A 15,178-nucleotide genomic window follows, 5' to 3' on the forward strand; every position below is an offset into this window, starting at 1 on the left:
TTTATTTTTTTTCTCTTGCCTGAGTGCTCTGACTTCCAATACTATCTTGAATAAGAGTGGTGAAAGGACATCTTTGTCTTGTGCCAGTTTTCAAGAGGAGTACTTCCAACTTTTGTCCATTTAGTATGATGTTGCCTGTGGGTTTGTCATAGATGGCTCTTACTATTTTGAGGTACGTTCCGTCAATTCCTAGCTTATCGAGAGTTTTTTGTTTTTTGTTTTTTTTAACATGAAGCGGTGTTGAATTTTATCAAAAGCCTTTTCTGCATCTATTGAGATAATCATGTGGTTTTTGTTTTCAGTTCCACTTATGTGATGATCACATTTATTGATTTGCATATCTTGAACCAACCTTGCATCCCAGGGATAAAGCCTACTTCATCATGGTGGATTAGCTTTTTCATATACTGCTGGATTCTGTTTGCTAGCATTTTGTTGAGTATTTTTGCATCTATGTTTATCAAGAATATAAGGCCTGAAGTTTTAAAATTGTGTCTCTGTCACATTTTGGTATACGGATGATGCTAGCCTCATAAAATGAGTTAGGGAGGAGTCTATTTTGGAGGAGTCTTTGGGGTTTTCTAAGTGTATGATCATGTCATCAGCAAACAGAGATAATTTGACTTCCTCTTTTCCAATTTAAATGCCTTCTATTTCTTTGTCTTGTTTTATTGTTTTGGCTAGGTTTCTAGTACTATGTTGAATAGGAGTAGTAAGAGTGGACATCCTTGTCCTGTTCTAGTTCTTAAGGGTAATGTTGTCAACTTTTCCTCATTCAGTATGATCTTGGCTATGTGTTCGTCATACATGAGAGCATATTTTTAAAAATAGCTTTTGTAGAGTTATAATTCACATACAATTAACCCACTTAAAGTATGCAATTCAATGGTTTTTAGTATAATCACAGAGTTGTGCAACCTTTATCACGATCTAGGTTTAAAATATTCCCATCACCCCAAAAAGAAACTCCATACTCATTAGCAGTCACTCTCCATTTTCTCCCAACCAGCTTTCTCCTCAGCCCCTGGCAGTCACTAGTCTACTTTCTATTTCTATAGATGTGCCTATTCTGGACATTTCATATACATAGAATCATACAATATGTGATCTCTTGTGACTGGCGTCTTTCGCTGAGCATAATGTTTTCAATGTCCATTCATGTTGCAGCATGTGTCATTATATCATTCTTAAAATGGCTAAATTTTATTGCAGTGAGTAGATATGCCACATTTTAATTATCCAGTAAAAATGATAGGCATTTGTGTGGTTTCCACCTTTTGATTATTGTGAATAATGTTGTTATGAACGTTCTTATATACCTTTTTATGTGGACATATGCTTTCATTTCCCTGTGGTATGTATCTAGGTGTGGAAATTGCTAGGTCCTAGAGTAACTGTATGTTTCATCATTGAGGAAATGCCAGACTGTTTTTCAAAGCAGCTGCACCCTTTTACACTCCCACCATCAACATATGAGGATTATAACTTCTCTACATTCTTGCTAGTACTTGTTAATCTCTCTTTATTCCCCAGCCATCCTAGTGGGTGTGAAATAGTTTCTTATTGTAGTTTTGATTTGCATTTCCTGAATGACTAGTGATGTTGAGCACCTTTTCATGTGCTTATTGGCCGTTTCTATATCTTCTTTGGATAAATGTCGACAGGGATTCTTTGCCTGATTTAAGATTGGGCTTTTCCTCTTTTACTGTTGAATTGTAAGAGTTCTATATATACTCTGGATTGGAGATCTTTATCAGATATTTAATTTGCAAATATTTTCTCCCACTCTGTGGGTTGTCTTTTTACTTACTTCAGGGTTTCCTGGAAGCGCAAATATTTTTAACTTTGAGAAGGTCGAATGTATCTATTTTTTTCTTTTATTGCTTATACTTTGGATGTCAAATATAAGAAAACATTGCCTAATCCAAGGTCATAATAAATTACAACTATGTGTTTGTCTAAGAGTTTTATAGTTTTACTTCTAATACTTAGATCTTTGATCCATTTTGAGTTGATTTTTGTGTATAGTGTGCAGCAAAGATTCAGTTTCATTCTTTTGCATGTGCACATCCAGGTTTCCCAACATCATTTATTAAAAAGAATATTCTTTCCCCATCGAAATGTCTTGGTGCCCTGGCTGAAAATAAATTGACCTTCAGTATAAAGATCTATTTCTGGACTTTCAGTTATTTCCCACTGATGTACCTGTAAGTCTATCATAATACCTATCTTTATTACTGTAGCTTTGTACTAATTTTGAAATCAGGAAATATAAACTTGCCAAATTTGTTTTTCTGTTTCAAGATTGCTTTGGCTATTCCAGGCCCCTTGCATATCCATATGAATTTTAAGACTAGCTTGAAAATTTCTGTGCAAAAAGCCATCTGGGATGTTGCTAGGGATGGCACTGAATCTGTAGATCAATTTAGGAAGTACCTTAACCTCATTTTTATAGTGGCACAAATTGAGGTTTCCCAAACTATGGACCATTCACATTTAAAATATTTGAAATTATTTACTAGAACAGATATTGGCATTCTTCCCTTCAATGCTCACATTGGATAGTTATTCATCTTTAGTTTGTCATGAATTTACAACGTTTGTGGCTGGGCGCGGTGGCTCTCGCCTGTAATCCCAGCACTTTTGGAGGCCTAGGTGGGAGGATTGCTTGAGCCCAAGATTTTGAGACCAGCCTGGGCAACATAGTGAGACCTCATATCTACAAAATATATTTTAAAAAATTAGCTGAGCATGGTGGCACACTCCTGTAGTCCCAGGTACTCAGGAAGCTGAGGTGGGAGGATCACTTGAGCCCAGGATGTCAAGACTGCAGTGAGCTGTGATCGCGCCACTGCACTCCAGCGTGGGTGACAGAGTGAGACCCCATCTCAAAAAAAAAAAAAAAAAAAAGAGAGAAAGTTTGCAACATATTCATTTCTAGTATGAGAATTGTTCTAGACACTGTGCTGAAGTCTTAAGAGGCGAGAAGGTATCAACCTGATCTCTCTGAAGGGAAAACAGTAATACAAATGAAAACGACAACATCATCACTAACTCAATTGCCTTTGTGTTTGTGATTCAGCATTTGGCAGGCAAGTCTGTGTAGGATTGGGGTGGGAAAACAAAAGAAATGAGAGGCGTGTGTTTGGATACCACACTCACCAGGAATCGGCAGAGGCTTTTTCATGCTGGACAAGACGATTTGTCAATCAAGTGTGTAGTTATCCTCCCTGTGGCAGGAGATATTTTTTAGGAAAATAGATTGCAGTGGCTCGATAGCTGGACTTGGACCAGATCTACTGCGGATTTGCTGATGCTTTAAGCAGGAAAAATATTTACTTATTTCTATTTTTACATATTGTAAATCACCATGTATGTGGTTCGTCTTTACAGACTGATTCAATTCCTCTCAAAATTTACCTACAGGTTTTGGATTTCTGAATAATAAATTCATTCAGCTGCGAGTATTAGGCATTTTCCCAAGGCAACGTCAGCTCCTGCTGCTGTACAGGGAAAACCTGCCATCTCTACTGAGCTGTTTTTAATCTGAAGGAAGGCTGAAGGAAAAGGTTTCCACAGACACGCTCTTAATTAAACACCTACAAGAGATACAGTCAAGGGGCAGCGACCTGGGACACGAAGCCCGTGGGTGGAGGTCTTCTCACTGTCACTTCCCGCCAGCTGTTTCTCATTTTCTCTCATGCATTTTTCCTGCCCTCTCTCTTTCATCCCTTTCCTTTCTCGGTTCTTCCCCTTTTTTCTCCCTTCTTACTCCTGTCATTTCCCAGTGCCTTTGAGTCTTCTTTTTCCTGTTTTTGTTTTCTGTTTTTGATAGGGAAGTGTCTTTTATTTCCTCATCTTCTATTCTTATAATTAAATTATTTATATGTGATCTTTGTCAAATATCTAAACAAAACAAATGCCCATAAACTAATAAATGAAAGTCATCCATATGCCTAGCCCAGTCCTGCTCCCTGGAGGTAAACACTGCTAATAGTTTGTGTGTGAGGACATAGGAGGTTTTCTATGAATATAGATATATCAATTCAATTCAAATATTTATTTATTTATTTATTTATTTATTTTTTGAGATGGAGTCTTGCTCGTTGCCCAGGCTGGAGTGCAGTGACGGGATCTCGGCTCACTGCAAGCTCCGCCTCCCGGGTTCATGCCATTCTCCTGCCTCAGCCTCCCGAGTAGCTGGGACTACAGGCGCCCACCACCACGCCCGGCTAATTTTTTGTATTTTTAGCAGAGACGGGGTTTCACCGTGTTAGCCAGGATGGTCTCGATCTCCTGACCTCGTGATCTGCCCGCCTCGGCCTCCCAAAGTGCTGGGATTACAGGCGTGAGCCACCGCGCCCGGCCAATTCAAACTTTTATTGATCACCTCCAGTGTGCTAGAAACTGTTGGGATATTATGGTGAACAAGTAAATAAATCTCTGCCTTCAGGGAACTTATTTCTAATTATGAGAGCAACAATAAAAAATCCACATATATCTAGATATTTTACCAAACTGGGATCATGCTCCATATGTTGATCTAAGACTTGTATTGGAATGTGTGTATTTAAAATTATTTCATTATGAAAATTTTGATACACATAAAATAATACAAGAGGAAAAGTAAATTATATAATATAAAATCATGATGCGAGGATATTTAAAAATGTCCCTTTCATAGAGCACAAAGAGGCTACTGCATCTTTTCAGCATGAAGCATTTGCCCAGTTTTGTCGTAATGGGCTTATAGTAGACCCTGTAGATGCTACTGGAATATGAATTTTGCATAACTTTGTGGCTGAAGGGTGTGGTAGAGGTTGAGCTGCCCTTTCATAAATACCTTGGCTAGGTCAGCATCAGCTGCTGCTATCAGCCAGCAGTATTCTTTACATTCAAGGATACTAAGAGTTCTCTGGTCATCAAGTCTTCATTTGTACTCTTGTACCATCGTTAAGTGGAAGCATTAACTGTTGCATATACACTGTGATGAGAAGAATAACCGTTGAGAGTTATTTTAAATAATATTTTCTCTATTTTAACTGAAATTGTGTGATTAGGTATATGTATTCTGAGACTCTTTGATGGCAATTAGAAGGAATATGCATATTTGGGGACATCTTTGAGTTTGCAATTGCAGGCTAGATCATGGGATTAGTTATAGAGCAAAAAGCAGTGGCCCTGTTTTTATTTGTAATTTTGCACTTGTCAGTTTACAAAAGAGAGTCAGGTTTGCTTTCTTCATTAACATATTCAAAGGACCATGAACAGATATTGTGTGTTCTTCTGCATGCATACAAACTAAAGTAAGTCATTGTAATTGGATTTACCATTGCAGATGCGGTACATTTCAAAATTAGATTTTATGAACCCAAGAAGAGGTGAATAGCCACAGAGTAGGAGATCTGGCATTTAGTCATGTCTACACGGATATTGTGAGTTCTGATATGAGTGGGTCATCTTGTCTCTTTTTATAGCTTGTGCTTTAAATAGCTGCTCTCAAAAGGTCTGATGTCATAATAAAAGTTAAATAGGGGTTAATGTAAATATTTACCTATTGCTAAGATAGTATGTTTAGAAATATTTAGTGGTGGCTGTGGCTATAGTGGTCAGGGACTAGTGTTTCTTTAAGCTCATGTTCAAACATGCCCCTACTCATTTACACTGCAGGAACTGAATGGTGATGATTTGGGTGAATAAAGTAATGCCCTTTCAGATGCCTTTTCCCCACGTTTCTGCTGTTAAGGAATACTCTAGAATATTCAAAATGTAGGATGAAGAGATTTCTTTTTAACTGTGCTTTGCATATTATCCAAGGAATCTAATTCTCAAAGGCAGTTATTTTCATGACACTCTACAAAAAATTTAAAAAAAAAAAACCCACACAATTAGCCAGACATGGTGGCACTTACCTGTAGTCCTAGCTACTCAGGAGGCTTAGGCGGGAGGATCGCTTGAGCCCAGGAGTTTGAGGTTGCATGAAGCTATGGTTGCACCACTGCACTCCAGCTTGGGTGACAGAGTGAGACCCTGTCTCTAAAAATAAATAATAAAATAATAAAAAATATATAAATAAAGATGGAGATTAAAGTTTTAAAACCCTCCATTTTAAACTCTTAATATTTTCATGTCTGTGCATTATATGAATACACATATGCATGTAAATATTGATACTTAGAAAAACTACAGAAATGAGTAGCTTCCCTTTATTTGCAGCACATACAAACTTGACTGGTCTGTGAAAAGGCATGTTTGAAAAGATGAGGGAGCTCACTATCGTACTGCTCTCGTCCTTGGAAACAGGTCTTAATTATTAATATACTTAAGGTTATATTGTAACCTTAATATAATATTGAGTCAGGACCTGAAAGTCCTGAGGTGGAAGGACTTTCAGGTCCTGACTCAATATTATGTGCTGAAAGCATCCCAGGAGGTACTTGGTGTAGGTTAAGTATAAAACCATTTTTTTTTTCATTTTTTTTAATACATGATCTGTTTTATCAGTTTGGTGCTGGATGTCCTTTCACTGTGTGTTCTTGGCATCCTGGGCTCAATACTATTGTAACATTTATCACTCTGGGCTTTCACTGCTTCCTGCTTCTAGATGAAAAGCCCCAGGAGATCCAGGCCAGTGTCTAACTGGTTTCTGTATCTATCCCCAGTGCTGCACAGGGCTTGGTATAAGATAGGAGCCTAACAAAGGTTTGTTGAAAGAACAAATACATGAATGATTAGAGTGGCTGAAAAACACATGGAAAAAAAAGTTAAAGTTGTGTGGAATTGTGGATTCCTGTTTTGTATTCCTATTCTTTCCTTCCATCCTCTCATTCCTTCCTTACATTTCACATCTTCCTTAGAATTCCACTTTGTGCTATTGAGGGTAAAATAATCCTGTGGTTCCTTCCTTTAAAACACACTTAAAAGTCTGAGCATCTGAGAACAGCCAGATCTGTGCATGTTTTTTCCCAGATGCGGACACTATTCATTATTATGTGCTGTGTAAGCACGTGGTAAAATAACATTGAATGCATAGTGGGCACTCGGGCAAACACTAAAAGCTCGGGTTAACATTGTACATGTCTTTAATGCGAGCTCACAGTTCCTTTGATCTTTGTCGCCACATCTAACCGATTTTGTTTCTCCATTTTAGATTGTTTGTGTCAAGTCATTCATATTTACCCTTCAACTCAAGAGGGGTAAAACCCTACTTGGTATGTTTTCTTTCAGTTATGACTAAAATAATTTTAAGGTGGTCCTTCAAAATGGATGTTTTGTGAAAAATGAAAAGTAAACCTGTGATAAGAGCAAAATCCAAAACCAAAACACATCTGTAATGATGTTGTTGCACATATAAGTGCTTGCTAATGTTAGATTTTAAAAAAAATGTTGCTGAAGTGATGAGTATAAGAGGTTATCCTACTCTCCTTGAAATTTCCATTTCACACCTTACAAATGCAGTGGAGTATCTTTTCAAGCATTCATTGGCCATTCTATTTTTCTCTTCTGTAAAATGCCTGCTTATGTTTTTTTTTCATGTATTTATGGGATTGTTTCTCTTTTTCTTATTATTGACTTATAATCTTTTATATATCCTTGATATTAATTACTAATTCTTCGTTGTTACATGTGTTAAAATTATCTTCAATCAGGTTTTGTACTGTCTCATCACTTTCTTTATCAGGTATTTTGAGGAAAGAAATGAAAAATTTTAATGTTGCATAATTAATCAGTTTTTTATTTTATGCTTTGTCCTTCTTCCATCTTGCTTTAAAAATTCTATCCTATCCATAGGTTACACAGATATCATACTATATTTTCTCTGATCTGATTCCCAACAGTGTAAAATTTGAATCCTCATCAATGCATGACCATTAGCGCAAAGGTGGAAATTGTTAGATATCCCAGGGGCAACTGCTATTATTTGTTGGCTTCTCCCACAAGATATTTGCCTAAGTAATGATTTTGGCCTTTGAGGATTTGCTTGTCTTTCCTGCCAGCTCAGCCATGCATTAAAAAAGATTTTTTTTTTTTTTTTTTTTTTTTTTTTGAGACAAGGTCTTGCTCTGTCACCCAGGCTGGAGTGCAGTGGCGCAATCACAGCTCACTGCAGCCTCGACCTCCCCGGCGCGAGCGATTCTTCCACCTCAGCCTACGCAGCAGCTGGGACTACAGGCGCCTGCCACCACACTTGGCTGATTTTTATATTTTTAGTAGACATGGAGTTTCACTGTGTTGGCCCAGCTGCCCTCGAACTCCTGACCTCAAGTGATCTGCATGTCTTGGCCTCCCAAAGTGCTGGGATTACAGGTGTGAGCCATCGTGCCTGGCCAAAAAGGATTTAATTTTATTTTTCCCACCATGTTTTTGTATTTTGTACCAGAAGGTTTTTCAGGATTTGTAGTTACCCATATGACCAATAAGGGGAGCTCCTCCATGTTTTTCAAACAGAAGTTCAATGTTTAGATTTAAATACGATATCTAATGTAAGAGTTTTTCTTGTACACATGATGTGAGATATGGATCAGGAAACATGACCCATTACCGTATCCACAGATGGCCTAAAGGGGGAACAGATGGGAGTGGTGTTCTGGCTCTGGGGTCCTTTGTGATTGTTTGGGGAAGGTGATGCAGAATTAAAATCTTTGCAGAACTCTAATGCTAATAAACTCAGCATGTTACCTGTGGCGTATTCGTATGGTCTGCAGCAACCTCAGTTCTTGCCTCCTCAGAAGAAAGAATTCAACTGAGGGGCATAAGGCAGAAGGAGAGACCGAGGCGAGTTTTAGAGCAGGAGTGAAAGTGTATTTTTTAGCTTTAGAGCAGGAACGAAAGGAAGGAAAGTACACTTGGAAGAGGGCCAGGTGGGCAACTTGAGAGATCAAGTGTGTGGTTTGACCTTTGGTCTTGGGGTTTTATATGTTGGGATGCTTCTGGGATCTTGTGTTTCTTCTCCCTGGATTCTTCCCTTGAAGTGGGCTGTTCACATGTGCAGTGGCCTGCTAGCAGTTGGGAGGGGAGCATGCGCAGTGTGTTTACTGAAATTGTATGCATCCTTACTTGAGGCATTCTTCCCTTACCAGTCAAATGTCCTAGAAGGTCATAATACCAGTTAAACTCCACTACTTTTCCTCTTAACGTGCATGTATGAGCCCACTTACCCAACTCCTGAGATCTTATCAGGAGCTGCTGATCACCAGTTTTAGATGTTTCTGTTTATTAGGAGATGGCCTTTCCTTGGCACTGACTGTGACCAATTATTATTTTAGAGAGACAGTTTCATAACTGCCTGACCATCACCTGATGGTTGCCTGACATTCCTGGTGGGGAAGGTGTCCCTCTCCTGCCCTGCTCATGTCTGGCTAGCTACCCTGTGTAACAAACATTGTCTGTGACTGCATGAATGCTAACTTTGACATGAAACCTTTGAAATTGTAATGTCATTTTTTCTTTATAACAATGAGTGACATTTATTGAGCACTTATCATACACTTAGGTAAGTGCTTTGCATATATGAACAACTTATTCATTACAATAACCCTGTGAAATAGGTGCTGCCATTTTTTCCAATAAAAGAAACAGACAAAGAGTTTAAGTAGCTTGCCCAAGGTCACATAACTACCAAGTGGTACAGCTGGGATTTGAATCCAGTCAATTTGTTTCTGGAGTTAGAACTCATAAAGAGTGTGCTATATGACCTCTATAGGAAATGCTTATTTGTTCAAAAACATAATTTTTTTCCGTTCCAAGATGGCCAAATGGGAACAGCTCCAGTCTGCAGCTTCCAGTATGATCGACACAGAATACAGGTGATTTCTGCATTTCCAACCAAGGTACCTGATTCATCTCATTGGGACTGGTGAGACAGTGCGTGCAGCCCACGGAGGGTGAGGTGTCGCCTCATCCAGGAAGCTCAAGAAGTTGGGGGATTTCCCTTTCCTAGCCAAGGGAAGCCATGACAGATGGCACCTGGAGGGACACTCCGCCCAAATACTGTGCTTTTCCAATGGTCTTAGCAAACAGTACAGCAGGAGATTATATCCTGCACCTAGCTCAGTGGATCCCAAGCCCACGGAGCCTTGCTTACTGCTAACACAGCAGTCTGAGATTGATCTGCGAGGCAGCAGCCTGGCAGGGGGAGGGGTGTCCACCATTGCTGAGGCTTGAGTAGGTAAACAAAGCAGCCAGGAAAGCTTGAACTGGGCGGAGCCCACTGCACTCAGCAAGGCCAGCTGCCTCTGAACAAAAGGCAGCAGAAACTTCTGCAGACTTAAACGTCTCTGTCTGACAGCTCTGAAGGGAGCAGTGGTTCTCCCAGCATGGTGTTTGAGCTCAGAGAACGGACAGACTGCCTCCTCAAGTGGGTCCCTGACCTCTGTGTAGCCTAACTGGGAGACACCTCCCAGTAGGGGCCTATTGACACCTCATACAGGCAGGTGCCCCTCTGGGATGAAGCTTCCAGAGGAAGGATCAGGTTGCAATATTTGCTGTTCTGCAGCCTCAGCTGGTGATACCCAGGCAAACAGGGTCTAGACTGGACATCCAGCAAACTCCAACAGACCTACAACTGAGGGACCTGACTCGTAGAAGGAAAACTAACAAACAGAAAGGAATAGCATCAATATCAACAAAAAGAATATCGATACCAAAACCCCATCTATAGGCCACCAACATTAAAGACCAAAGTTAGATAAAGCCACAAAGATGGGGAGAAACCAGAGCAGAAAAGCTGAAAATTCTAAAAACCAGAGAGCCTCTTCTCCTCCAAAGGATTGCAGCTCCTTGCCAGCAATGGAACAAAGCTGGATGGAGAATGACTTGGATGAGCTGAGAGAAGTAGGCTTCAGAAGGCTGGTAATAACAAACTTCTCCGAGCTAAAGGAGGAAGTTCAAACCCATAACAAGGAAGTTAAAAACCTTGAAAAAAGATTAGACAAGTGGCTAACTAGAATAAACAGTGACCTGATGAGCTGAAAACCATAGCACAAGAACTATGTGACACATGAACAAGCTTCAATAGCCGATTCGATCAAGTGGAAGAAAGGGTATCAGTGATTGAAGATGAAATTAATGAAACAAAGTGAGAAGAGAAGTTTAGACAAAAAAAGAGTAAAAAGAAACAAACAAAGCCTCCAAGAAATATGGGACTATGTGAAAAGACCAAATCTACGTTTGACTGGTGTACCTGAAAGTGACGGGGAGAAAGAACCAAGTTGGAAAACACTCTTCAGGATATTATCCAGGAGAACTTCCCCAACCTAGCAAGGCAGGCCAACATTCAAATTCAGGAAATACAGAGAACAACACAAAGATAATGCTCGAGAAGAGCAAGTACAAGACACATAATTGTCAGATTCACCAAGGCTGATATGAAGGAAAAAATGTTAAGGGCAGCCAGAGAGAATGATCGGGTTACCCACAAAGGGAAGCCCATGAGACTAATAGCAGATCTCTCGACAGAAACTCCACAAGCCAGAGGAGAGTGGGGGCCAATATTCAATACTCTTAAAGAAAAGAATTTTCAACCCAGAATTTCATATCCAGCCAAATTAAACTTCATAAGTGAAGGAGAAATAAAATCATTTACAGACAAGCAAATGCTGAGAGATTTTGTCACCACCAGGCTTGCCTTACAAGAGCTCTTGAAGGAAGCACTGAACATGGAAAGGAATAACCAGTCCCAGCCACTGCAAAAACATGCCAAATTGTAAAGGCCATCAATGCTAGGAAGAAACTGCATCAACTAACAGGCAAAACAACCAGCTAACGTCAAAATGAAAGGATCAAATTAAAACATAACAATATTAACCTTAAATGTAAATGGGTTAATGTCCCAATTAAAAGACACAGACTGGCAAATTGGATAAAGAGTCTAGACCCATCAGTGTGCTGTATTCAGGAGACTCATCTCACATGCAGAGACACACATAGGTTCAAAATAAAGGGATGGAGGAAGATCTACCAAGCAAATGGAAAGCAAAAAAAAAAAAAAAAAAAGCATGGATTGCAATCCTAGTCTCTGATAAAACAGACTTTAAACCAAAAAAGATCAAAAGAGACAAAGAAGGCCATTACATAATGGTAAAGGAATCAATTCAACAAGAAGAGCTAACTGTCCTAAATATATATGCATCCAATACAGGAGCACCCAGATGCATGAAGCAAGTCCTCAGAGACCTACAAAGAGACTTAGACTCTCACACAATAATAATGGGAGACTTTAGCACCCCACTGTCAATATTGGACAGATCAACGAGACAGAAGGTTAACAAGGATATCCAGGACTTGAACTTAGTTCTGCACCAAGCAGACCTAATAGACATCTACAAAACTCTCCACCCCAAACCAACACACTGGTCTTTTCAGCACCACATCACATTTATTCCAAAATTGACTACAGAGTTGGAAGTAAAGCACTCTTCAGCAAATGTAAAAGAACAGAAATCACAACAAACTGTCTCTCAGACCACAGTGCCATCAAATTAGAACTCAGGATTTAAAAACTCACTCAAAACTGCACAACTACATGGAAACTGAACAACCTGCTCCTGGATGACTACAGGGTAAATAACGAAATGAAGGCAGAAATAAAGATGTTTTTTGAAACCAATGAGAACAAAGACACAAAGTACCAGAATCTCTGGGACACATTTAAAGCAGTGTGTAGAGGGAAATTTATAGCACTAAGTGCCCACAAGAGAAAGCAGGAAAGATCTAAAATTGACAGCCTAACATCACAATTGAAAGAACTAGAGAAGCAAGAGCAAACACATTCAAAAGATAGCAGAAGACAAGAAATAACTAAGATCAGAGCAGAACTGAAGGAGATAGAGACACAAAAAAAACCCTTCAAAAAATCAGTGAATCCAGGAGATGGTTTTTGAAAAGATCAACAAAATTGAGAGACCGCTAGCAAGACTAATAAAGAAGAAAAGAGAGAAGAATCAAATAGATGCAATAAAAATGGTAAAGGGGATATCACCACTGATCCCACAGAAACACAAGCTACCATCAGATGATACTATAAACACCTCTATGCAGATAAACTAGAAAATCTAGAAGAAATGAATAAATTCCTGGACACATACACCCTCCCAAGACTAAACCAGGAAGAAGTTGAATCTCTGAATAGACCAATAACAGGCTCTGCAATTGAGGCAATAATTAATAGCCTACCAACCAAAAAAAGTCCAGGACTAGGCAGATTGACAGCTGAATTCTACCAGAGGTACAAAATGGAACTGTTACCATTCCTTCTGAAACTATTCCAATCAATAGAAAAAGAGAGACTCCTCCCTAACTCATTTTATGAGGCCAGCATCATCCTGATACCAAAGCCTGGCAGAGACACAACAAAAAAAGAGAATTTTAGACTAATATCCCTGATGAACATCGATCCAAAAATCCTCAATAAAATACTGGCAAACCGAGTCCAGCAGCACATCAAAGAGCTTATCCACCACATTCAAGTCAGCTTCATCCCTGGGATGCAAGGCTGTTTCAACATATGTAAATCAATAAACATGATCCATCACATAAACAGGACCAATGACAAAAACCACATGATTATCTCAACAGATGCAGAAAAGGTCTTTGATAGAATTCATCACCCCTTCATGCTAAAAACTCTCAATAAACTAGGTATTGATGGAACGTATCTCAAAATAATGAGAGCTATTTATGATAAACCCACAGCCAATATCATACTGAATGTGCAAAAACTAGAAGCATTTCCTTTGAAAACTGGCAGAAGACAGGGATGCCCTCTCTCACCACTCCTATTCAACATAGTGTTGGAAGTTCTGGCCAGGGTAATCAGGCAAGAGAAAGAAATAAAGGGTATTCAATTAGTAAAAAAGGAAGTCAAATTGTCCCTGTTTGCAGATAACATGATTATATATTTAGAAAACCCCATCGCCTCAGCCCAAAATCTCCTTAAGCTGATAAGCAACTTCAGCAAAGTCTTAGGATACAAAATCAATGTGCAAAAATCACAAGCATTCCTATACACCAATAACAGACAAACAGAGAACCAAATCATGAGTGAACTCCCATTCACGACTGCTACAAAGAGAATAAAATACTCAGGAATCCAACTTACAAGAGATGTGAAGGACCTCTTCAAGGAGAGCTACAAACCACTGCTCAATGAAATAAGAGGACACAAACAAATGGAAGAACATTCCAAGCTCATGGATAGGAAGAATCAATGTCTTGAAAATGGTCATACTGCCCAAGGTAATTTATAGATTCAATGCCATCCCCATTAAGCTACCAATGACTTTCTTCACAGAACTGGAAAAAACTGCTTTAAAGTTCGTATGGAACCAAAAAAGAACTCGCTTTGCCAAGACAATCCTAAGCAAAAAGAACAAAGCTGGAGGCATCACACTACCTGACTTCAAACTATACTGCAAAGCTACAGTAACCAAAACAGCATGGTACTGATACCAAAACAGAGATATAGACCAATGGAACAGAACAGAGTCCTCAGAAATAACATCACACATCTACAACCATCTGATCTTTGACAAACCTGAGAAAAACAAGAAATGGGGAAAGGATTCCCTATTTAATACATGGTGCTGGGAAAACTGGCTAGCCATAAGTAGAAAGCTGAAACTGGATCCCTTCCTTACACCTTATACAAAAATTAATTCAAGATGGATTAAAGACTTAAATGTTAGACCTAAAACCATAACAACCCTAGAAGAAAACCTAGGTAATACTATTCAGGACATAGGCATGGGCAAGGACTTTATGTGTAAAACACCAAAAGCAATGGCAACAAAAGCCAAAATTGACAAATGGGATCTAATTAAACTAAAGAGCTTCTGCACAGCAAAAGAAACTACCATCAGAGTGAACAGGCAACCTACAGAATGTTAGGAAAGTTTTGCAATCTACCCATCTGACAGAGGGCTAATATCCAGAATCTACAAAGAACTTAGACTAATTTACAATGAAAACACAACCCCATCAAAAAGTGTGCAAAGGATATGACAGACACTTCCCAAAAGAAGACATTTATGCTGCCAACAGACACATGAAAAAATGCTCATCATCACTGGTTATCAGGGAAATGCAAATCAAAACAACAATGAGATACCATCTCATACCAGTTAGAATGGCAATCATTAAAAAGTCAGGAAACAACAGATGCTGGAGAAGATGTGGAGAA

The 15,178-nt window shown here is 39.1% G+C and overlaps 1 protein-coding gene across 5 annotated transcripts in view; it reads left to right on the forward strand.

Moving 5' to 3' along the window:
• MCF2 (MCF.2 cell line derived transforming sequence) overlaps positions 1 to 15,178 on the forward strand; it is a 124,545-nt gene that overhangs the window by 24,504 nt on the left and 84,863 nt on the right. The window lies entirely within an intron of this gene.

This window comes from Papio anubis, chromosome X (genome assembly GCF_008728515.1).
Source record: "Papio anubis isolate 15944 chromosome X, Panubis1.0, whole genome shotgun sequence".
NCBI classification, from domain to species: Eukaryota; Metazoa; Chordata; class Mammalia; order Primates; family Cercopithecidae; genus Papio; species Papio anubis.